Genomic DNA, 25148 nt, shown 5'->3' with positions numbered 1-25148 from the left:
GATCTCATGTAGAATATTAGGGATTGAAGGAAATAAAATTTACATCTAGAAATGAGAATGTGTCTTCTCAGGCACTTAGTAGGAGACACAGTATTAACCTAGTAATTATTTAATCTAGTTCATTTTTTGTTGTTATTATGGTCAGCTTTGGCCCACCATAGACTTCACATAATGCCCTTTTCTTAAGGTAGGGGCCAGAGTTCCATAAGGTTGCAATGCTTGCGTGCCACTCTCAATATTTAGCCATAAGATGGGGATCTCTCCTTCCTCTTGCTTCTTTTACAGGCATAGACTGCTTTTGCCTGTTCCCTAAGCTAGTAATACCAATTGGTGGGGGAGTCTATTTAGTTCTGGTACATCCTCAATTAGATAGGCTCTATATGTCTTCACTTTATAGTTCAGTTTTTCGGCATTTTCCCCATGTTTCCTGTGCTAAGCAGCAAACTCTACCTTATATTTATGGAGTTTCTTGTGCCTAACTCAGTGGGAGGAAGTCTAGAAAAGTGTTGATATAGGATTCTGGCTCAGAATAGTTTGGAACTGCTCCTGCAAAGGTAGAAGCATTTTTCCTTCCTTATCTTCCCAAATAACAATGGATTCTTTCCTGCACTGTGAGGGCATGATAGTTTGAAAGTGTTGTATACCTCAGAAAAGCCATGTCCTTTAATCCAGATTTAATATCATAGGGTGAAACCACCTCAATTAGATTATCTCTGTGGGGATATGCTGCCCCCAATTGTGGGTGTGAACTTTTGATGAGGTTATCTCTAAAAAGATGTGGCATGCCCAAAGTGGGTTTAACCTTTTGATTAGATGGAGATATGACTCCACCTATTCAGTGTCGACCTTGATTAGTTTATTGCAATCCTTTAAAACAGAAAACATTTTGGAGAAAATCAAGAGCTGATGTAGATGCTTGGAGACCAGTTCCTTCAGAGCTGACAGAGACATGAATGTTTGGAGATGCTTGGAGTGCTGACAGAGAGAGCTGATGCCTAGACATGGGCATAGCTTAGCAGATGTCATCACGTGTCTTCCTATGAAAAGTTGAGCAAGCTAGAATCCAGAGTTGTGTCCCAGAGGAGCTAACTGAATTTCCACAGACCCTTAGAGAGGAAACCACTGGCATCAGAAGCTGAGAGCAACAGAACCTGGAACAGGGACCAGCAGACACCAGCCACATGACTTCTTAGCTGACAGAGGTGTTCCAGATGGCAACAATCTTTCTTGAGTGAAAGTAACTTCTTAAGTGAAATTAACCTCTTATTTGTGCCTTAATTTGGACATTTTCATAGCCTTATAACTTATTAGATTCCCTTCTAAAAGCCATTCCATTTCCATTATGTTGCATTCTGGAAGCTTAACAAACTAATACAGATTTTGCTACCAAGAAGTGGGGTACTGCTGATGTTTGGAAAAACCAAACATGTTGGAATAGCTTTTTAAATGGATGAGGGGAAAATTCTGGAAGAGTCATGAGGAGTTTGATAGAGAATACTTTGAAGAGACTTTTGGTAGAAATGTGGACTTTTAGCTTACTTCTGATAAGGCCTTAGACAGAAATGATGCATGTGTCATTGTAAACTGGAAGGAAGGCAATCCTTGTTTTAATGTGGCAGAGAATTTAGCCAAATTGTGTCCTGATTTTGCATGGAAGTTAGAATTTAAAGGCAACAACCTTTACATAAGGATGCTTAGCTGAGGAGATTTCCTCAGTGGAAAATACAGTGTTAACTTATGGTAGCTAATAGTAAAATGTAGCAGGAAAGAGATAAGTTGAGAACTGAACTCTCGAGCACAAAGAAACCAGAAATTGATTATCCAAAAAAATTCTGGGCTTCCAGAAAGTGAGACTTGTGAGTATGGCCCTATGTGAGGATTTAATCACACATGAAATCAGTCAGGTACACGACAAGCAAGGATTGGAGATGGAGTTATTGAGAAAGGCTTTGTGGAAAGACCTATTATCTGATGGCTTGGACCCTTATGTGCTACATGGAAAATCAACAATGTGTTTTTTTTTTTTTTTTTCTTTTTTTTGCAAGATCTGTATGAATGGGCTCACTGCAAGTCTGAACTAAAAGGGACAGATTTAAGGAAAAATGGTTTCAGAGGCAGAACCATGGAAGCTAATGTCTGGAACCAGGAAATCTCAGAACCAGATAGCAGACCCATCCATACATGTGGAGAGTTTGCCCTAGAAGCAGGGGGTGGGCCTTCCATTTCTTTGCTCAGGAAGAATTGCTCAGGTGTTGGAGAGGGTGGAGCACATAAACTGGAAGTTGCAGAGAGCCTGGCTGCCACCCCATTGTTCTGGAGGGGTTGAGCATGTGCCCCAGAGATGGCAGTGATCCTGGGTATTGCCCCAATATTTGGAGAGGGTGGAGCTGAGAAAAAGGCGATCCCCCCAACATGCCCCAGTGTTTCAACTCATCCCAGCACTGGGAGAGAGAGCAAGGCTGCTAAATAGGCCTTTGGAAATGGTATGGCTGCCGCTTTCTAAAGCCCTGAGGATAAATGACTCCCAGACTTTGAAATGGTGCTTTTCCTGCAGGTTTTTGAAAATGTTTGGGTCTGGTGACTTCTGTTTACCTTTCAGTTTCTCCATATGGCAATGAAAACATGTATCCTATCACTTCCCCTCTTTATATATTGGCTGCAGATTACTTGTTCTGAGTTTCACAGGTCCAGAGCCAAAGGAGAATTTTTTCCTTAGAACGAACATGCTTTTAGTTGACTTTGGTGAGATCCAGTTCTGTTTCTTACTTTGTATTGCATTTGTATCATTACTGAAATAGTTTAAGGCTTTGTAATATTGTAATGGACTGAATGTATTTTGTATATGGAAAACACATCTTTTGGGGGTTCAGAGGGTTGAATATGCTAGTTTGAAAGTGTTGTGCACTCTAGAAAAGTCATGTCCTTTAATCCTAATTCACTATCACAGGGCCAGAAAATCTTTTGATTAGTTTATCTCTGGGGGGTGTGGCGTTCTCAGATGACCTTTCAATGAGATTATTTCCCCAAAGATGTAGCAAGCCCAATTATGGGTATGATTTTTTGATTAGATGGAGATGTGACTCTGCCCATTCAGGGTGGGGCTTGATCAGTTTACTGGAATCCTTTGAAAGAGGAAACATTTTAGAGAAAGCCAAGAGCCAATGCAGACTCCTTAAGAACACTTAACTTCAGAGAGCTGACAGAAGCACAAATATTTGGAGATGCTTGGAGTGCTGATAGAAAAAGCAGATGCCTAGTATGGGCAGAGCCCAGCAGATGCCATCATGTACCTTCCTGTGAGATGCTGAGCAAGCCAGAATGCAAAGTGTGTCCTGGATGAGCTAAGTGAAGGCCCACAGATGTTTAGAGAGGAAACCACTGGCATCAGAAATTGAAGAAATGAAACAAGAACAACCACCAGCAGATGCCAGCCGTGTGCCTTCCCAGCTGACAGAGCTGTTCCAGGCAGCATTAGCCTGTCTTGAGTGAAGGTAATCTCTTGTTGGTGCCTTAATTTTTACATTTTCACAGCCTTAGAACTGTAAATTTGTGGCTTAGTAAATTCCCTTCTTAAAAGCCATTCCATTACCCTTATATTGCTTACTGGCAGCTTAACGAACTAGTCCAGGGGCTAAACGAGCTCCTGCTCCACCAAGAGAGGCTCAAGGCTTTTGTTCTGCAGTACAGAAAGGTCTCAGCGGGACGGTAAGGCTGCATACCCTTCAGCAGTGGGTGCCCATCTTCTCTTCCAGGCCTGCCCTATCATCCCTGGTCTTCCTTAACATACCCCGTGGAGTCTGTCGAAAATGGTCTGAGCGTGGATGTGAACTCCACTTGTGTCTGTGGCTCCCAGAGGTGCTTCATGCACATGGCAGCCCACACCTGACCTTTGACAATTAGATTATATTTTAGTTCATTTCTTCTTCCTGCTCTCATGGCAGCCACTTCTTCCTCCCACAGGTTGTGTATCCATTCTCCTTGGGTGGAGGTAGGAAAGCAGGATTTTTTTATTAATTTCAGATGAGTTGGTTGCCTTTGCCCTGTGACATCAAGCAATCTGATAGATTCAAGTAAAATAGTGATTTTGTTATTTATCTGGCTTTTTCTCATGGCTTGGATGGAAGTGACACTCTTTACAGCTGTCTACATGCTATACCCATTTCTGTTGCATCTCCTTTTCATAATGTAATATCTAGTTTTAAAAGGGAAATCGTGCACATAATAACATAAAAAAAACAGAGATCTCCTTTGATATTCATTTTGTACGTATCGCTCCGTCTGCTTTAAGGGGTTTAGATGGCAGAGGAGCAAGAATAAAAAGAGGGGGATCATTTTGCAACAGTCTCACAGTGAGATGTTACTGACACAGACTGGGTTGAGAAAGTGGTGGTGATGAGAAATGGCTGGACTGGAATTATGTTTAATGCATGCTGGTAAGGCATGTTGATGGACAAGATGTGAGTGTGAGAGAAATAAAATAATCAGGGTGTCTCTGAGGTCTTGGACCTTAGCCACTGAGTGACAAGTTATTCTATGGGAGCATTGATGCTGATTTCTTTTACATGAAAAATTAATCTTCTGCAAGCACACATATGTCCAACTCTTGTACAGATTGACTGAGACAACATGAATCCAGAAATTAAAAAAATAAAGAAATAAAAGAAGAGAGAGCACACAGGGGAGTCATTGTCAACACTTCACTAAGTCATCACATTAACTTAACAAAGAAGCTCTTGTATTATGGAGAAAAAAACAGAATACTAAATAAACTCAGAAATGATTTATGGAGAACATTTGTCTAAACTTTGTTTTTTATTAAACAGCAGCTGATTTAGAACTTCACGTATTATGAATTGTTTTCATTTACTCTTGTGAGTCCCTTAGCATTTGCATAAAAGACTCTTTTCTGTTGCATCTCATTTTTTATAATATAATGTCTGGCCTTAAAAAAAGAATCATGTACATAATAACAGAAGAGAAAAAAAAACAAAAAAATGAGAGGAGGAATATAAACGACTTTAACAAGTGCACTATTAATACTTAACATAATTGTAGCTTAGGCTTGAAGAGCTCACAGATCTTCATACACTTTCTAAACATTATTCTTAGTTTTCCTGGCAACACTGTGGCTGCATGGAGGGGGGAAAAGCAGGGATGATTTGGTAGAGTTGGTAATTCCTGGTTTTAAAATCACTGCTTTGGAGCTGGGGCTGGTAAGTTATTTTAAGGCACCTGCTCCTCCCTCTCTTACCCTCTTCTTTTACTATCTCCATCCTGACAGAATGTTCTTTGCTGATGAAGGGAAGAAGGAGGAAAGTATTGTTGGGCTTGGTGAAAGGACAGTTCAGATTGTCACGTGGGTGGCAAGGTGGGAAGCAGAGAGTATGATCCTGCTTTAGACTGCAAGACAAGCCACCTTTATGTAGGAACTGATAATGTGGCCAAGAGTGACCCTGCCTGTTCTCTGCTTCTCAGGTCAATCGTATTATTCACATTTGCAAATGCAGAAGCTAAGGGCATTCATATAGTGTGTACTGACTGAGGAACCCAAGGAAGTTAATGGCATAACTATAAAAATGAATTCTCCTTTTCTTACTAAGTAAATACTTATTATGGACTATGTGGTAGGAATGCAGAATTGTAGGAGATGTGAAATTTCATTTTATTCAGTTGACTACAAAATGATGTAATAGTTTTCTAAAATCCATTTGAATCTGAATGTAAGCCTACATCCTGCTGCTTACTACGCATTTCAGAGACTTCCTCCTCTTACCCTAAGACTTGACTTAGGTTTCTTCTTACACATGCGAAACACTTTCAAAATGGTTTTCTGTTCTTTGGCTTACACTGGTCAGTCCCGATGAGCTTTAGTGCAGGCTAATCTGGGAGCTCCCAAACTCGTGGGAATGCTAGAACATAAGAAATGCTAGAGCTCCATCTAACCTTCAGATAGACCACACAAGAGCTCATGCCCACTACCTGGGAAGTAGTATTAGTTCCCCACTGTTCATGCATCCCAAGGCCTCCAGGTCAGTCCTGGTAACTCTTTTCCTTCCTTGCTCTCTGTGCTTGGACTTCATCATGATCCAAATCTCTCTATCCTCATTCCCCACCTTCTGGAATTATCTCCTCCACGATCCTTTGGTTTTAATAACAAAAGCTAGGAGACAATTGTTTTCCCTGTCTCTGGTTTTCTGTCCTGCATCACAAAGAGTGCTAGATGGTGAAGGTCTAGTATGAATGGTTCTAGGAGGTGCGGAGACAAAGGGCATCTCCTCGGAAAGAGGGATAGCATATGTACACCCCCAGAGGCTTGAGGGAGGAAGCTGCATTAAGAGGAAAAGTAATAGAATTCAACTGAATCAAATGTCCATTTCAGGTTGGACTTTAGATGAGACACAGAAATGGAGGTTGTCCATGACACCAGGCTTAAAAATTTCCTAATTCCTTCCAGTCTCAGTCTTTTTTATTATTAATTTTTTTAATGAAAAAGTGCTTTCTGTTAGAGAGTACAGCCTAAGAGAATTCTTCAGTACTAATGTGAAGAATTTCCATTAAAGACTTGAATTGTCATAGTGACGGAAGACTTCCCATTTACTGCTCCATCTCCATATTTTGCTCTATCCTTTGTCTGAACTGCAAGAAGTCCAAGTACTTCTCATTCCTGGCCAAAGTCTCATCATCTTTTCTTCATAACAGTAAGAGCTGTAGTACCCGACGCTTGCCCATCTCCACTTGTGATGTCCCGCAAAGTCAGGAAATCTGGGCTCACTTTTAGAATGAGGATGACAGGCAACAGTGGCTCAGTGGCAGAGTTCTCGCCTGTCATATCATAGACCCGGGTTCAGTTCCCGGTGCCTGACCATGTAACAAAAAAGAATGAGGAGATCCTGGCTGGGAGGGGCTCAGAAATGTGACTTTCTAGTAGGTTAAGACCATCTGACTTCACACCACACTCTCCTTCTTCTGCATGTTGCTGGCACCTCCCCTAGGGGGATAAGACGGAGAGGTGGGGAGGCAGGTTTTCTACTGGCAGGTAAAATCCTTAGCATCCTGGAGTCAGAGCTGTGGGAACATCGTGTTACTTATCCTAAGCATGAAGTGGGAGAATTGCAGAACTGTGATATAATGAAAAATTGGGATCTAGCTTTTATTTCCCTAGTGACTAGTGACATTGCATGACCATAGCATTTCATACCCAGATTCTCTGCTTCTGAAATAAGATTAATTTTAGGTAACCCTATACGGGGACTGTGTGAGAATGAATACCAGTAATGATCTATGCATGAAAGATGACTTTGAACATAACGTATTAATAGAATTCACAGTAAGATATGGCTGTGCCATGAGCTCTGCAGGAATGAGACTCTATATAAATAAAAGGCGGCATCATTTTTATAATAATCTAGTGCTGCTCATATTCCAGCTCTTGTAACACTTAACCATACTCTGTTTTCTAAATCATATGGGTGGTGATTTACCTAGATGATGGTGTCATATTATTTGTGGATATAGACAATGTTCTGCCACTGCTGAGGTTTTAGACTGGTGAGCAGTAGGGTGGAAAGGCTTTAGTATACTCTCCCTAATTATGTTTGCAAGGTTTAACCCTGTACCATCTTCTCTGGTCATCTCCCGAATATCCTGAAAGATTGCATAAAATAATAAACCTTTTCCAATTACACATTCCAGCTATTGATGTGTATATTTTCTCTTAGATTAGATTGCAGATATTATCTAGATGCAAACATACAGACACTTATGGCAAATTATGCTAGAGAAAAACATGCTGTAATTTGAATTGGATTTTCCATGGATACAATATAAACTTGAAGTTAGATTCTTAGTCAGTGGGCTGAATGTGCAACTCTGTTTAATTATTTTACAAGAAAAATGAGAACCAGCACTTTATTTAATAACCTGGAAATTATTTTTAATTTCTTTAAAGCTGATGAAATGTTTCAAGGGAGTTCTTATTTCTTCCTATATTTTCTGGCAATGAATAAGAAGTGGAGGTACATTTCAACCAGGCTCAGGTCTTCTCCAGGAAGATCTTACCTATAAGGAAACATCTGGGGAGGCTTTCACCTCATTTATGACTTTGCTAAAAATGATCTGATGCTGTCTCTTTCATTGCTGCTTTCTTTAGCTCATTCAACATGTTCCTGTATCAGGACAACTGTAAGCATGGGATGGTTTGTAATTTTATCCTCTCTGGTTTCTTGAGACATCGCCTCCTCAGTCATCTCTTTTCCCAGACATCTTCTTTAAGAAAAGTCATGTCTGCCTTTACAGCTTGGCACCAGTCTTGATTTGGCCCAAATTCATCAGCCTCCCATCCTCATCCTTTGGTTAAGTGCAAATGTCAAATGCATCAAAGCTTTGACTTGAATGGTGGCTCAACCCCAAAGAAACCATAAAAAACTTTTATGCCAAAGTTTTACAATAAAAATTATTTTTCACCTTGGCTAGGCCATGCTCTTTGACCTATAGTAGTGAATGTAAATATTGACTGTTTAGCTTCTTGTTTTTCTTTTGGTGGAACCATAGGATGTTTGAACTCATTGTATGCTGAAAATGGATAAAATTTATAGTTATCATCATAGTTTTTCTAACAAACTCTTTGCTTTTTGTGCTGGTTTAAAAGGGTGTATGCCCCATAGAAAAGCCATGTTTTAATCACAATCCCATTTCATAGAGGTAGAATAATCCCTATTCAATACTGTATGTTTGAAACTGTAATCAGATCATCTCCCTGGATGATATGATTTAGTCAAGAGTGGTTGTTAAACTGGATTAGGAAATGACATGTCTCCACCCATTTGGGTGGGTCTTGATTGGTTTATTGGAGTCCTGTAAAAGAGGAAACACTTTGGAGAATGGAGATTCAGATAGAGCAGAGCAGAACAACATAGCCAGGAGAAGTGGAGTCCATCAGCCAGTGACCTTTGGAGATGAAGAAGGAAAACACCTCCTGGGGATCTCATGAAACTGGAAGCCAGGAGAGAAAGCTAGCAGATGATGCTGTGTTCGCCATGTGCCCTTTCAGCTGAGAGAGAAGCCCTGACTGTGTTCGCCATGTGTCTTCTCACTTGAGAGAGAAACCCTGAACCTTCTTGAACCAAGGTATCTTTCCCTGGATGCCTTTGATTGGACATTTCTATAGACTTGTTTTCATTGGGAAATTTTCTTGGCCTTAAAACTGTAAAGTAACAACTCATTAAATTCCCCTTTTAAAAATCATGCTGTTTCTGGTATATTGCATTCTGGCAGCTAGCAAACTAGAACACTTTTGCACAGAAATGAGTTCAAATTCATCCCTTTCATGGGCTGTACTTTTTTTTTCTTTTTTTTGGGGGGGGGTGCGCATGGTTCAGGAATCAAACCCAGATCTCCCACATGAAAGGTGAACATTCTACCACTGAATCACTCATGCACCCATGTGCTGCACTTTTATCTCAACAACAGCCAACGTCCCCACAACTATCTTAGAACTCCTCACTTCGCATTGCTTTCTGTTTTAGGAAAAATGACCTTAAATAATTTTTACATGAAGATCCTCATGTAAAAATTTCCTTTGGATTTTCTCTTTTTTCCTTTCTTTCTTCATTTCAGCTTGTCCTCCCCAGCAGTCAAGCAAAGAACCAAGTTTGACAAATGTAACTACAAGTGAGGGGCACTTTGGAGCCATCAGCCTTCATCATGAGAAGCCAAAGGAAAGAGTCCATGAAGGGGAAATCTCTGAACTTTTCTTTGACTGGGTTTCAAACTCTAAATATTTGCCAGCGATGCAAATAAATTCAACCTGATTTATTTCTGTGCTCTTTCAACAAGGTTGCTGGTACTGTCAGGTGACAAAGAGTAGATTCTGGAGACAGAAAATGCTGACTTCTAATTCTGACTCTCACTAGCAAAATGACCTTGGGGAATGTTTTCTAATTTCCCAGTGGCCCAGATTCTCCATTTGTAAAATGTGGATAAAAATAGGACCCTAGATGAGAATGTGCTTATGTAAACCCTATGTTTGACAATATAGAAATGTTCAGTAAATGCCACTTTTTGTTATGATTAAGCCCTGCTTGAGACATTGTCACATATTTTATGAAAGGTTCATGAGTGTTTGGGGAATATGCCCAGCACCCATGAATTGAGTGTTATCACTGGGACCTTATATAGTGTCAAGTATCTAATGATTGTTCAGCAAATGATAGTTTAATAAAAGAACGAAAAATCTGAGGAATCAAAACCACAAGTTTCAGGATATGAATTGTTTAGGATATCAGTATGGCTATAGTAATGGCGACTGAAACTAATGGTTACATAAAGACCCAGGTAGATTATCTGGGTTAGTGAAGTGTTCTTCAATCATCATGAACTGAGGATGCTTCTCTCTAACAAGACAGAAGGTCTTCTGTAGCTTTCTGCTCATGATCCTAGATGGTTGCTCTAGCTCCTGCCATCACATCTGCAATTCAGTGAGATGGGAAGGAGAGGAGAGGAACATTCCTCTTTCTTTTAAGGTACAGACCAAATGATATATAGTTCATTTCCACTCAGAACCCATGCATATCGCCATTCTTATTTGCAAAGAAGGTTGGGAAATGCAGTTTTTAGCTGAATAGCTTCCTTTCTATTAGAAAATCAGAGTATGCATAGCATACTCTTTAGGGACCTGAGATCCCATGCAGTGTAACACTGATTTGTTACAGACAAGGGATAGATCTGGTATATGAGATACAAAAAAAAAAAAAAAAAAAAAAAAAAAATCCTACCAATACTCAGCCCTTGCCTTCCAGGAAGAGATCCTAATTCACCTATTTCGGTTAATGGCATGATTTATCTTCCAGTCACCCAAACTGGTCTCCTTGGGCTCTTCTTTATCCCTCCACCAAAAAATCCAATAAGTTGCTTTGCCTTTTCTAATGCCTCTTACACATATCCCCTCTTTTCCACTCACACTGCCACCCTAATTTAGGTCTAATTACACACCACCCATACAATTGCAATTATATCCAAATTGGTCTCCCTTCCCCCAGTTTCTTTGCTTTCCAATCCATTCTACAATACAACTGCCAAATTAATCTTCCCTGAATATAGCTCTGATAATCTCTGCCCTGCCTAGAGCCCCTCAATAGCTCCCCACTGCCTACTTAACAAAAGCCAAAGACTTCTATCAAAGTGTCTCACCTTCCAGCTTAGGTTTACCATTCTAGTTTTATTTACCTTCTTCCATATACCTCATGTTCCACAGGTTGTTCCATGTTTTTCTATGTCCACTCTTCTGCAAAGAACATTTTGCTTATCATGGAATGCATCACTCCCCTTTCTGTAAAGATTATGCCCATTCTTTAAAGATTAGTGTCAATGCTACACTGAAGACCCTTGTTTCCTCTAGGGAAGGAATGGTCTCTTTCCACAAACACTCTTCATAATTTATCTTAACTATCTATTGTGGAAGCTGCTATACATTTTTTCAATGCAACAAATCATGTGTACCCATCCAGTTTTCTATAAAGTTAATGCATCTCGTCACAATTATCTAAATGAAGATGGCATTAGCAGATGCCGTATACCCCATAATCCTCTCCACACTCACAACCCATGCAGAGGGAATTGCCACCTCATCCTGACACCAGAAATTAAATTGTGTTTGTTTGGTATCTGAAATAGATAGGATCACACAGTAATTATTGCTTTCCATGTTTTGCCTTTTGCTCAATGTTATGTTTGTGAAATGCACACATATTATTAGTTATAGTTGTAGATCATTTGCTGTCTTTGCTCCGCAATATTCTATTAGGTAAAAGTTCCACAATTCATTTATATCTTTCTACTGCTGAAGGATGTCTGTGTAGTTTCCCGTTTGGAGCTTTTACAAATTTTGCTGTTATGAACCTTTTAGTTCATTTCTTTCATGAGCAGAAGAATGCATTTTCTAAGACTGGAAATACTAGGTCATGGGGTATGTTCTACTTTAGGTGCCCAACAGTCTTCAAGGCAGTTTTACCAATCAACTCTCCTACTGGTCATGAATGAGAGCTCCAGTTTCTCCATATCTTTGCCAACACCAAATATTTTCCCAATTTTTTTAGCCTTTCTGGGGTGTGATTATTGGAATCATATTGTGGTATTAATTTGCATTTGCCTAATGACTGATGGTATTGAGCATCGATTTCTGCTTATTGGCCATTTGACTATCCTCTTTTGTGTCTGTTCACATATGTAAGTTGGGTTTTCCACCATTTTCTTATTGATTCATAGGAATTTTTCTTTTTTGGCATGGGCAGGCTCTGAGAATTGAACCTGGTCTCCAGCATGGCAGACCGAAGTTTTGCCGCTGAGCCACCATGGCCCATCCTAAGAATTTTTTTTAATGGCTCCTAGGTATGAGTCTTCTGTTTGTTATATGTAGTGTAAATTATTGCACACATTTTAAGAAACACTTAAGTTCAGTAAGGATAGGAAAAACATCTTTTGCTGAACCATTTATCTGCAATGTCTGGCATAGTCATTGATATGTAATAGGTTTTACATAAATGGCTGTGAAATGAATGAATGATTCAATGACTAACTTATCATACAGATGTTATTAAAGTAAGGATCCATTTCTTTGATTTTCTTATCCCCATTCAGTGTCGTGTTCACATTGGTTCTTCAAAAAATCCTTGTAAATGAATGACTGAATAGCATCCAGCAAGCAGACACAGAGCATTGCATGCGAAGTTTTCTAGGGGAGAGCTTTCTGACAGCCACCCTTTAGAGACCTGTCAGGCTGGTTCCCTATTGTTGCTAGTGTGAAGGCTTCCAAAGTACCTTGTTTACACTTGAAAAGCAATGCTAGGGTTTTTCAGCCCATGGATAACTCTGAAAGTAGCATTTAAAAAATGCAAAGTACCCATATGCTCTGCTTGTACTGAGAAATGGTCTCATGAGTAATTAAAAACAGTTACAAAAGCAATGAAGTTGTAACAATTGAAATATCACACACATATGTGTGCAGCGAATCAGAAAACCTCATAATACTCAGTCACTGGATATTTCCGCAACTGTGGGGTGTGTGACACCGTGTGAGCATCCTTATTCAATGCTTACATCCGAGAGCTCAATCACACCTCAGAGACTTTGCCAGTTTTTCTAGCGCTCGCTTCTGTTTTTAAGCTGTGTGCTTTGCTTCACTTGAAAGCCTTTAGGCTAGTGATTGTGGCTTTATGTGTTTTATAGCTGCTAGAAAACTCAGCAGCAACCCAATAATAATAATGAAATCAACATCTTTGTGCAATAGCATTTATCTTTTCTGGTGCAGGTGTAAGGGTGATTAAAGGTTTTCCTCTCTCTCTCTCTCTCTCTCTCTCTCTCTCTCTCTCTCTCTCTCTCTCTTAGTTTTATGCCACTGCATTTAAATTAGAAATATATAAAGCAGAAGCTGATTTCTGAACCAGATAAATTTAATTCTTGCACCTTATTCTGCAAGTGATTTTCCAACCCAATTAAGATTTAAGAGGAAGGAGCCCCAGAAGCAGGATAGAGGTCTGATTATAATTGCACTGAGAAAAGGTTAAAATGGCCTTACAGAACTAGAAGCCAGATACTATGATGGAAAAGCATAAAACTAGGCTCTAGAAGTGGATTGTAAAACTTCATTTTTTTTGTAAGGGGCCAGATAGTAAATATCTTCTGCCTTTGTGTGCCATATAGTCTTTGTTGCCATGACTCAACTCTGCAGTTGTCATACTTGTGAAAGTACCCATAGACAACACACAAATGAATGAGCATGGCTGTGTGCCAATACAATTTTATTTACAAAATAGGTGGTGAGCCAGATTTAGCTTGTGGGCTGCTATTGACTCCTGCTCTAGGAGACCTGGGTTTCACTTCTGCCTCTAACTGACTTGTGGTCTTCATGTTTCCATAACCTCACCTGAGAAACTGGACCAACCAGGCCTATGATACCTGCTCACAGGTAGCAAGGATATCTTCAAATAAGATGAAATGTCTTTATAAACTCATAAATGCTATAGTGCTGTGCACATGGTAGGTATTTTAGAATCAAAAGAGACTTTTACTAATATTTCTCAGCATCTTTATTTGGAAATAACGAAGGCAGATGCTAAAGGTCACATGGTTGAAAGCAGATTCACAAGGAATGCCATTGTAAGGAATTTGAACAATCATCATTACCCTTCCAATTCCCTTTACTGGGAAAAATGGTCATAAATAGCCGGTGTTTCCTACTCAGATGATACCCTGAGAAGCCTTGGGCCTGCTTTCCTTCCCAGGGAAGAGGGATACCTGAGCACGAAATTGTGTGGGCCCCAAAGTGGCTTTGTCTGCAATGTGTCCACTTTGTTCCCTGATCAGGCAGAAGTAGGAAGGAAGGATTACTCAAGGAGTAATTAGGCATTTGCTCATGGACCTTCCAGACCATCTAGAGTTTGAAAACTATTTTAGGGCAAGGAAAGCCAGGGAAGTGGTGCCTTCGGAAAATTTTGTCCAAGGACAAAATACCCTCTGTTAAGTGGAAGTTGTCTGTATCTGGAGGTATTCCAAACAGCTTAGGCTCCAGTCACTGCAGGGCAAGCTTCTCTGTTGGGCAGCTATGATTGCAAGAAGAAATACACTGCACTCACTTCCCCTGGGCCTCTTCTCTAGGTCTCAGGTAAGGTAATAGGTGTCCTGCCCCTCTTCCCTCACCACACACCTTCTTGTAAACAAACTAAAGAAATCCAGTCATTTGTTATTATTATTAATGGAATGGTTGGAATTTAAGCAACGGGTTCTAGAGGAAAAAAAAAAATAAGGAAGGAAACCAAAGGCTATACTTCCATTAAAAAATGTTGGTTCTTCAGAGTATCGATTCCCATTTCTGGGCCTTAGTTTCTCCTTAGATGATCATAAGATCTTCTCCCACCTCTCCTTGTTCTAATACTCTATGATTCTATTCTATTGATACTTCCGTTGTTTTCATGAACTCTTTTTATTGAGTATTTTATTATGTTCATAGAAACTTGGTAATTCCCAAAAGCTTAAGTCACTGACATTATTGAAATGTGTAAAATCACATGATTAGACAAGGAAAGATATGAGAATACCCAGTGAATGACAAAGCAGTAGATACTCTGGATGAGTCAGAAGTCATGGTAGCCTTGAGCGAACAACTGTTTCTTCAAAAAGGTCAAACGTCATCCAGTGTAGAATTTTATCTTAGCATTAAGTTATAAACATCATCCAGTGTAGAATATTATCTTAGCACTAAGTTATAAAGGAGGAAGAAAAAGCTGAATTTTTAAATAACCTGGATAGGATGAGAGAAAAAGAAAATACTTACAGATTTTCTGTTTAGGCACAGTCTGACTGGAAGGAAGTAATTAAGGAAGCAAACTCAAAGGTAAATTTGAGTGACTAGTTTGGCACATGATGAGGTGTGCCCTTCAATGCCAAATCAAGGACCTTGGACTAGAGAAAGTGACATTTGGAGTATTTCTGGATAGTGCAGTTAACTAACAATCATGTTTTAAGAAAATTATTTGACAGCAGCATGTTAAATGGATTGGAAAGAAGGGAATTACATAAAGCAGGGATTTTGGGGGCAGCTATGACAACAATCCAGGTATAAAGTAATGAGAAGTTGGTCGTGGTGAGAAGAGGCAGGTGTAAGAAAAGTTATGCATGACAAACTGTCAGGACCTTGCTGTCTTTTAGATTTAGAACTTATGTCAAGGAGAAGTATTCCAGTGTTTTGTGATAACAATAATGCAATTGCCTGCACATAGTTTTCTTGCTTTTTGATATAGGTGGAGTTTTCATGTATAACCCTAGGTGCAAACATTGGGTGACAAGGCATTTATTTTATCCATAGGTGTCACCATTCCATATTATACTATCCAGAGGAGAAGGATTCTGACAGGATTTATTTCTCTACAAAGATTTAACAACTGTATTGATTTTTAATTTAAAACATGAGCTGAAATGCACCTATTTCTAAGGTTATTAATTTTGAGACCATATTTGCTAATTTTTTACTAATATTCTACTACTATCTTGTGACATTCCCTATGGCAAAGGACTTGGTTGGGTGTCATCTGTCCTTTTTTTTTTTTTTTTATCACCCTATCCAGTTTATTATTTTTGTACAATTCAATGGTTTTCAGAATATTCAGAGTTGCAGAACCATTACCACACTCAATTATAGAACATTTTGCTTATCCCCCAAAACTTCATACATAATCAGCTGTCACTCTTCACTTCCCCCCAACCCCCACAGCCCTAGGCAACCACTTGTCCACCTTCTGTTTCCATGGATTTGCTTATTCTGGACATTTCACATAAATGGAACCATATACTTTGGGACTGGCTTATTTCACTTGCCATAACATGTTCAAGGTTCATCCACGTCATTGCATGTATCTTTATTTCATCCCATTTTTATGGACAAATAACATTCCATCGTATGGTCACACCATATTTATTTATTTATCTATCAGTTTAGGACATTTGGGTTATTTCTTCTTTTTGGCTATTATGAATAATTCTGCCATCAATATTTATATATATATTTCTATGTAGCCATAGGTTTTCATTGTTCTTAGGTATATACGTAGAAGCAGAATTACTGGATCATATAGTAATACTATGTTTACTCTTTGAGGGATTGTCACATTGCTTTTTAAAGCAGCTGCATCATTTTGCATCCTCACCTGCAATATTTGAGAGCTTCAATTTCTCTATATCTTCCCCAACATTTGTTGTTACCTGTCTTTTTTTATATATCCATCCTGTGTGTATGGATAGAGTGGTAACTAATTGTAGTTTAATTTACATTTTCTTGATGGCTAATGATGTTGAGCATCTTTTCATGTGTTTTTTTTCTACCTTTTGTTGGAGAATTGTCTATTCATATCCTTTTTCCATTTTGAAATAGGGTAAGGTATCATTTTAATGTTGTATTGTAAGAGTTGATTATATACTTTAGAAACAGATATATTATTTACAAATAATTTCTCCCATTTTGTGGGTTCTTCACTTTGAAATCCAATTTATCTATATTTTCTCCTGTCATTTGTCCTTTTGGTGTTATAGCTCAGAATGTATTGCTTAACCCTAGTTCAGAAAAATGTACTCCTATATTTTATCCTATGAGTTTACCTTATCCATAAGTACATGGCCCATTTTTTTTTGTTAATTTTTGTATATGGTGTGAGGCAGGAGTCTAACTTCATTCTTTTGCATGTGGATATACAGCTGTTCCAGCACCACTTGTGGAAAAGATGATTTTCCCCATTGAATCATCTTGACCCCCTTGTAAAAATCAATGGGCCATGAATGTGATTTTTTTCAGTTTTTAATAATTAATGTATGATATATTTAGAATGTAGTATACTTCTGGTGATGAAACTCAGTCTCCTTATTATGCTCATAATATAATGACCATAAATATTGAGGAGAACTCTTCTAAATCTGAACAGTGTCTCATATAATCTTCACAAAATCCTTTCCCAGATAGATACTATTGAAAATAGAGAGAGAGAGAAGAGAAAGTGGTGGAGAGAAATTAAGTAATTTGGCCGAGGAACTTGCCCAAGGTCATGCAACTATGAAATATTATAACAAGAATTTGAATGGTGACAGCATGGCTCCGAGCTAGCTGTTCCTATCAACAGCTATTCCAGACTCCCCTCAAATGATCAATATTTCACTGATTCCCAAAGTCATTGATTGTGAGCTTCTTTCTTCTTCAGGTGTATGGATGTTTCCTCACTGCTTTGTGACTCCCAGATGAGGAGAAATTTGCATCTCGAAGTGAATCTTTTTCATATTAACCAAAAAGAATCCATTAGAGCTGATAAACATATTCTGATACTTACTCTGGGTAAATCTGGATATGTCCTTAAGAAAAATTGTGGATTTTCGTGTCACACAGTCCTGACTTTGGTCTGTGATGTGGGCTAGTATCTTAATCTCTATGAACCCTTGTCTATAAGATGAGAATAATGAAAACATCCAGAGTGTGATGAAAAATTAGTGATGATGTAACTTCTTGGCACAATGTCTATCATATAGAACAGGTCAAGAAATTATATTTTTTACTTTATTATAATCACAGTTATTTTCTCCAAATTGGAAATGAGTTCCAAAGCATTGCTAAAAACATGTTTAACACGCACATGAATTGGCAAACAGAAGTAATATTGCATACCATTCAGTGCAGTTAGAGAAAATATTCTATCTTCTGGAAGCTCAACACCACTTTCTAGCTGTGTTATCTCTTGACTTGAATGATTGGGTGCCCACAGCCCTTTCACATTAAATTTTACATTGATTTTTAGGACCCCATTATTACATGTAATATCTGAGGAGTCCAACTTCTCAGCCTCTCTCTCCCTTTCCCTTGTGTGGTATGAAATAAAGTTCACAGCAACATTATAATAGACAGATCGGCCAGGATCCAAAAGTCGGGGTTACCGAGTAATGATCTGGAGGAGACTCTTAAAATATATATATATTTTAGGTCCATATGTAAAACCTGCACTATATTTAGGACAAGTCAAAATTTGTTCCAGCTTGAGTTCCCAAAGCTTTTGGCTTCAAAATACTATTCTTCTATCTCCTCTTCTTCCTCACTTAATGAAGAGATAATTAACAGAATTAGAATAACCAAATTCTTGGACTTTGGTCCTCAGGAAGGAAGGATTCCTTTTTTTTTTTTTTTTTTTTTGGTAGGGGTTTCTGCTGTTTTCAGGAATGGGTGTCTATCTTTATGTCTTTACAGACTGCCTCCAGGACCCACATCTGTGTCCAATTATGATCCAATCTTTGGCCCATCTGTTTTATTTATCATCTCTCTGGGGTTTTTAATGTTGATCCTTAAAATGAGCTCAAGTTAACTTTGAGGAAGGATATTCAACTAACCTTTGCTGCTGGAAGCTTTTACTATCTACTAATCTGAATTTGATCCTCATGTACCCACCTCTCACCCATACAACCTTGTTTGCCAAGCAGATACATAACCCACAGGCACTTAGGGAAATTGGATTCATTGAGGTGTTGAGGGCTAGTCAGCCTGAAGTTAGTAGGAAACCTCCAGAATAGCTAGGTAAGGGTTTCATAATCAGAGATACTTCTATAGCAGTCAAAATCCAACTCCAGTCTAGATTATAGACTTTTCTGAAAATTCGTTAGAATTACCTTTTCTATCATTCTCATGTCCACTGGCAAATATGATGTTCCAAGTCCTACCAATCTTGTCTGTCAAAGGCTAACAGCAGTCAACTCTGATACAGAACTTTCCCCTTATTTCCATAGCTGAGATCACCGGCCCGTTGCACATCATGAGAATCATTGATGTTTGAGATTCTACTTCCACGAGTCCCTGTCTCCCAGTGGGTCCAGATGGTACATGTTAAAAATAATTGATCCAAAGTGTTTATGCTATGAGGTCCAGGCACACTACTACACCAACCAGACAAGGGGAACTGGGAGCCCATCACTCTGTACAGATGGCTGCACTGTAGTGTTAGGTGAAAATGAGGCCAGCAGATTGGACTTGTAAACGGTTCTGGGCCCTGTGCTGGGCAGCCTGTAAGGATCTAATGCTTTAAAAATGGGTGACGTTAGACTGTGTCACATTCCACTGTCTTTTATTGTGCTAAAATGGTTCATTTGAGGGAAAATGTGAATTTAGACATTTTTACTATGGTCATATAGTTGTCCTATCGGTTTTTAATATAACCAGTTGCTCCCTTTCCTTCTTACCCTTTTAAGCCTGCCCCCAGCGTTTCTCTCTCTTTAAAAAATTAGACTTGCATCCAAGTCTACAAGTTCTGCCATCATAAGTTGTGTGACTTTTCAACCAGTTTGTAAACTCTCTGAGATTTGTTTCTGTGATTTCTAAAACTGGAATAATAACACCCACTTCACAAGACTGGCACGAGTTTCAAAGGAAGTAAAGTATGTAAAAGCCATAATCTTATATTACTTCTCGGCTAGGGATAATGTGAAGCCTTTCTCCCTCTCCCTTCACATAAGTTACGCTGTGGACTGTGGACAGGCACATCTGCGGACGAATGCTCTGACCCTTGTGGCACTGTGAATTAGGATGGCTAAATGATCATTGTCCACTTGCGCAGATAGCCCCCCTCCCCCCACACTGTCCTTTGAAATGGGGAGGAATTGCTAAAGGTCGATCTGAACAAAACGACCTAGCTGCAACTGGCGGCCTATATTCCTGTAATTGTAAAACTAAGGTCATATGTACAAGGAGAAGGCAGAAATGTCTGTTTTGAAGGCACCAGAGCTGAGAAACACCAAGGAGAATTCTTGAGCAAAATAAGTTGTTCAGTGACCACTGAATGTTCTGCTTGATTGTCTTACTTACAAAATGTAGCCTAAGCAGTGGAAAACATGGCCTGCTCTGACTGGGAGTTCACTGGCTGGTGTCACTCACGCCTGTGCATAATGCCTCTTCAGCAGCTGCTGAGAATTATCTCTGCTTTTTAATCCTCTCATTTCAGAGTTGTTTCAGGCAGATTAATCCTGAAAACCTCATATAATTAATATTAATTATTTAGATTTGCTGCTTTAGTCAGTGTCAGATTTTTCAGCCCAGGACAAGATGTTATTACTATTATTATTGCTAATTACTGAGTCAAAGAGCCCACATGGCAATTGGACTTAAAAATGGGAAAATTGAGGTTTAATTATTGCCAAAGTTTAAGAGCAAGAAAACTCTTGGAATTGGAATTACCATTCTTTTTCCAAGGGTTTGTTCCCTTCGGATGGTTCCTTGGCCTTTGGCAATAACCTGTCGTGGCTCAGCTTCCAGTTTTGCTCCTTATTACGATGCAGTGTTGGCCACTCATTTTTCTCTCTGGGGCTAGTCTTCGAGCCTTCTTTATAAGACTGCTGTGAAGTTTATTGAGCTAATATACGTAAAGCCCTTTGGACAAGCCTGGCTCATAGTAAGTTCTAAATACACGAAAACTCTCATTATTAATATTGCTATTAATACATTCTAGAAAACATTCCAAGGAGCATCTGTGTAGTGTGGTAGACAAGGTGTCAGGCCAGCTGACAACTGAATCCCAATTCTGTCACTTACAAGCCAAGTGACTCTGAGAAACTTACTTGAGTTCCCTGAGTCTCTTGTTCTCCCACCGGTAGACTGAGGATAAAGCTATCTCCATAACTGGAGTATGAGTGTGGGGCAAATAATAATCACTCACATTTATTGACTTATGACTTTCCAGACAAGATGCAGAAAACTTTATTACATTAACTCATTTGATATACCCTTCCAACTTCTGTGGCTGGTACTATTATTATGCCAATTTCCTAGTCAAAGAATATAAGGGTTGGAGAGAATCAGTGATCGGTTTGGGGTCACTCAACTTCTCGCTGACAGTACTAGGCAGTCTGATTCCTAATTCCAAACCCTCAGTATCAAGCAGAGCATGGTCTTAAAGGCGGTGATCAACCACTGTCTTTAATTTTAATTTGTATTTAGACTGAGGACAAATCATCCACTGCCCTTTAGTCATGTTGCCATCCAGCAGGAAGGAGGGAATTGTCTCATATTTAGGACAAGGTGGTGCAAATTAAAATTGGCACAGCCTGTCAGTATGAGTATTGGTAGCCTGTAGCTATCAATGCAACTCAGCCTACTAGCAGTCTGCCCCTGTAAGGACGCTCCACCTATGCTCGACATAATCTCTGGCTTGTACATCCAGGAACAAACAGCCATCGACCTTCCCCATAATTGTCCCAGATCCTGCTAAGGATTCCCATTCTTATACAGCCCCTTATCAGGTTTGGGGCTCTTCACTCTTGCTCCTTTGAGACTGGGATTTACTTACACACTTATTTAAGCCATTAGGAATCTTTAGACTGAATGAATGACATATCACCTACTTTCTGATGGGCTTGCTGATTATAGTTTGCGAAACAAAACAAAATAAAGCTTTAATAGCGATAACCAATTTAAAGTAACACTAATGGCAGCCTGTTGCCTCAGAGTGCCTGATGCTTCCTAGCCCTGTTAAGTGGAGGTTCTGATCACTCTGGAATTACATTGCTCTTCTGGCCACCCATTCACTCATGGATGAAATATTTATTGTGCTGATACTCTGTTGCAGAGGCTTTTCTGGGTTCTGGGGGCACAGCAATGACAAATGACAATGACAACATTAAACTACTTTGTTCTAATAGCACTAACACTATAAAGGGGTAAGGCAAGACAATAAACAAATGAATCATTAGCATATATACAGCATGCCAGAGGATTATACGTACTTTGGAAAGGGGCAGACTCAAGAGCCGGACTCCTATCATTTTAATCCCAGTTCTGTCTCTTGCTAGCTATACAACTTTGGACAAATAATTAACCTCTCTGTGCCTCTATTTTCTCTTCTGTAGAATGGGGATGTTAGCGATAATTTCTATCTTATAAGATTGTTATGAAATTTAAATGAATTAATGTTTGTAATGGTACTTAAAGGCATTTTGTAGTAGAGTCTATATAAGTCATTGATAAATAGTTGAGAACAAGAACAAAGCAAAGGACAGTAAATTTTAGAGGGAGATGATGTACAGTTATAATAGGGAAGTTGCAAAGAGGGTAATATTTAGCAGTGATGAAGCTGCAGGAGAAATTCTTTCTAAATAGAGGGAAACACAAGAGCCAAGACTCTCAGGTGGAATTTCATTGGATCATCTTTGAATATTATCATAGGATGGGGTGGGAGAGGAAAGGAAAAATCAAGGATGAGTAAGAATTGTTTTTTCTTTCATAAACAGAAATAACTGCGAGGATATGATTAGAGTGCAGCAGGTTTGGGGGAAGGGGCGGTGAGGAACACCTGTTAAGTTGGAGGTATGTCTGGGACATCTTAATGGAGATATAGATAGTTGGATGTTGGAACCTAGCGTTTAAGAGAGAGGTTCATGTTAGAATATAAACTCTGGAATCATTGGCATTTAGATGATATTTAAAGCCATGAAACTATGGGAGCACCAAGGAAGGAGGGTGGCTAGAGACCACGAACAAGAATGGAGTCCTGAATCACCTCCTAATTAAGAGATAATAGAAAAGAGTAGAAACAATCCAAGACTGAGGAACATCCAGTGAAACTGGAGGGAAAGCAAAAAAGTGTACTGTCTTGGAAGCCAGGTGAAGGGTTAGGATGGTGTATTAGTTAGGGTTCTCTAGAGAAACAGAATCAACAGGGAACACTTGCAAATATAAAATTTATGAAAGTGTCTCACGTGACCGTAGGAACGCAGAGTCCCAAATCCACAGGGCAGGCTGCGAAGCCGATGACTCCGATAGATGGCCTGGATGAACTCCACAGGAGAGGCTCACCAGCCAAAGCAGGAATGGAACCTGTCTCCTCTGAGTCCTCCTTAAAAGGCTTCCCATGATTGCATTTAGCACCACTAATTGCAGAAGACACTCCCCCTTGGCTGATTACAAATGGAATCAGCTGTGGATGTAGCTGACGTGACCATGACCTAATCCTATGAAATGTCCTCATTGCAACAGACAGGCCAGCGCTTGCCCAATCAGATGAACAGGTACCACAACTTGGCCAAGTTGACACCTGTCCCTAACCATGACAGATGGGATGATCAACTGCACTAAAAAGCTGCTGATGCATTATATAAAATTGAGGCTGAGAATTGACTGCTAGAATTAAAAATGTGGACGTCATTGGTGACTTTGACGAAGCATAGTTTCAATGGAAGGGTGGAGACTGAAATTAAGACACTGAACTTGAGATAATTGGAAGAAGCAAATTGGAGACTGCAAGGATAGGCAACCCCTTCAAAGAGGTTTACAGCTTTGGTAATAAGTGAGAAGGCAGAGTGCAAATGCTGAAAGGTGGGTAAAAACGAAAGTTTCTTAAGTCTTAGAAAGTTATCTTTTTATTGTATCAGTTTTCTCAATGGAGTAAGAAGCAGAGATATAAGCTGAGATTTTATATTCTCCTTATAAGAATTAAGGAGATGTTAGGAGTTTGAAGGAAAAGGGAAAATATAAAATTGTCCTCTTGGAAGGGCAGAGAGTAAATAGACCAAGGATTTGTCTTTTGATTGCTGGACACTGTTAGGAGCCTATTTCCTGTTTATGTCTGTATGTTTAAAGTGAAATAGCTTTGCCTATAGCCATGTTTTACTGTCAGGGTATGGGCAAGAAGTAGATAGAGCTGGATTTAAGTAGGGCTGTGGTTTTGCTTATGATGAAGGGGAAAATGACAAGAGAACTGAGGATGGATATAAGGAGGGGTTATAATGAAAGACAGTGGAATTTAAATTTGGAAGGAGGGAAGAGAGTCATCAAAAAGAAAGACAGTGAACAGGTGCTGTCAATGTTTTGTTGGAATTGAGCTACATGAAAGAACTAGCTGGATAGATAGGAGGTGGTGATCACAGATGCATGAAACTATGATTGTAGAAGAGTTTTCCAAAATATAAACATGGGAATGGGTGGCTGAGTAGGGTGGAGGACAAACTCAATGGAAAAAAAAATAGTTCAAGGAATTGAGATGCTGAGATGTTTCAATATTTGAATTGAAATCACCATTTGATAAAAAGATGTTGGAAAAAAGAACACTGAGCCAAGAGAAAAAACAATCTCTAAGAAATTAAGGGGATTGAGGCAGGAGTCGGGAAAGACAAAAACAAACAGAGATTGTTCTTCATTTAATCTGATATCATGAGATACAAACTTGGAGTTTTTAGAGGGACAAAAGTGGGATGGAGGGAGAAAGGTCTGCAAGGAAGGGCGATGAAGACCAAGGAGGATGCTTTTCTGTGACCTGCACCAGAGGAAGGAGGATGGTGGAAAATGAACAAAGCGAATCAAAAACAAAACAAAAGTAACCACCTGAAGGCCACAGGGAAAACCCTTCTCCATGAAGACTCCGACTTCAGCTTGAGTGAGAAATTGAAGGGTAAATTTGGAGAGAAGGCTGAGGGAATAGGGGATCATGCTACCAATGGCTTGCGATTCTAGGGGCTGTATGGGAGGGTTTCAAAATCAGGGAGCAGTTGAAGCAGGGCATAGAAGAGGAGACAGGCATAGCCTTATGGGTTTGAATTGAAGAAGTGAGAGTGACCTGTAAATCTGGAGTTTCCTGTGGTAACCTAAACTGGAA

Source organism: Tamandua tetradactyla, chromosome 12 (genome assembly GCF_023851605.1).
Source record: "Tamandua tetradactyla isolate mTamTet1 chromosome 12, mTamTet1.pri, whole genome shotgun sequence".
Lineage (NCBI taxonomy): Eukaryota > Metazoa > Chordata > Mammalia > Pilosa > Myrmecophagidae > Tamandua > Tamandua tetradactyla.
The sequence above is the reverse complement of the archived record's forward strand: the minus strand, read 5'-3'. Positions refer to the sequence as shown.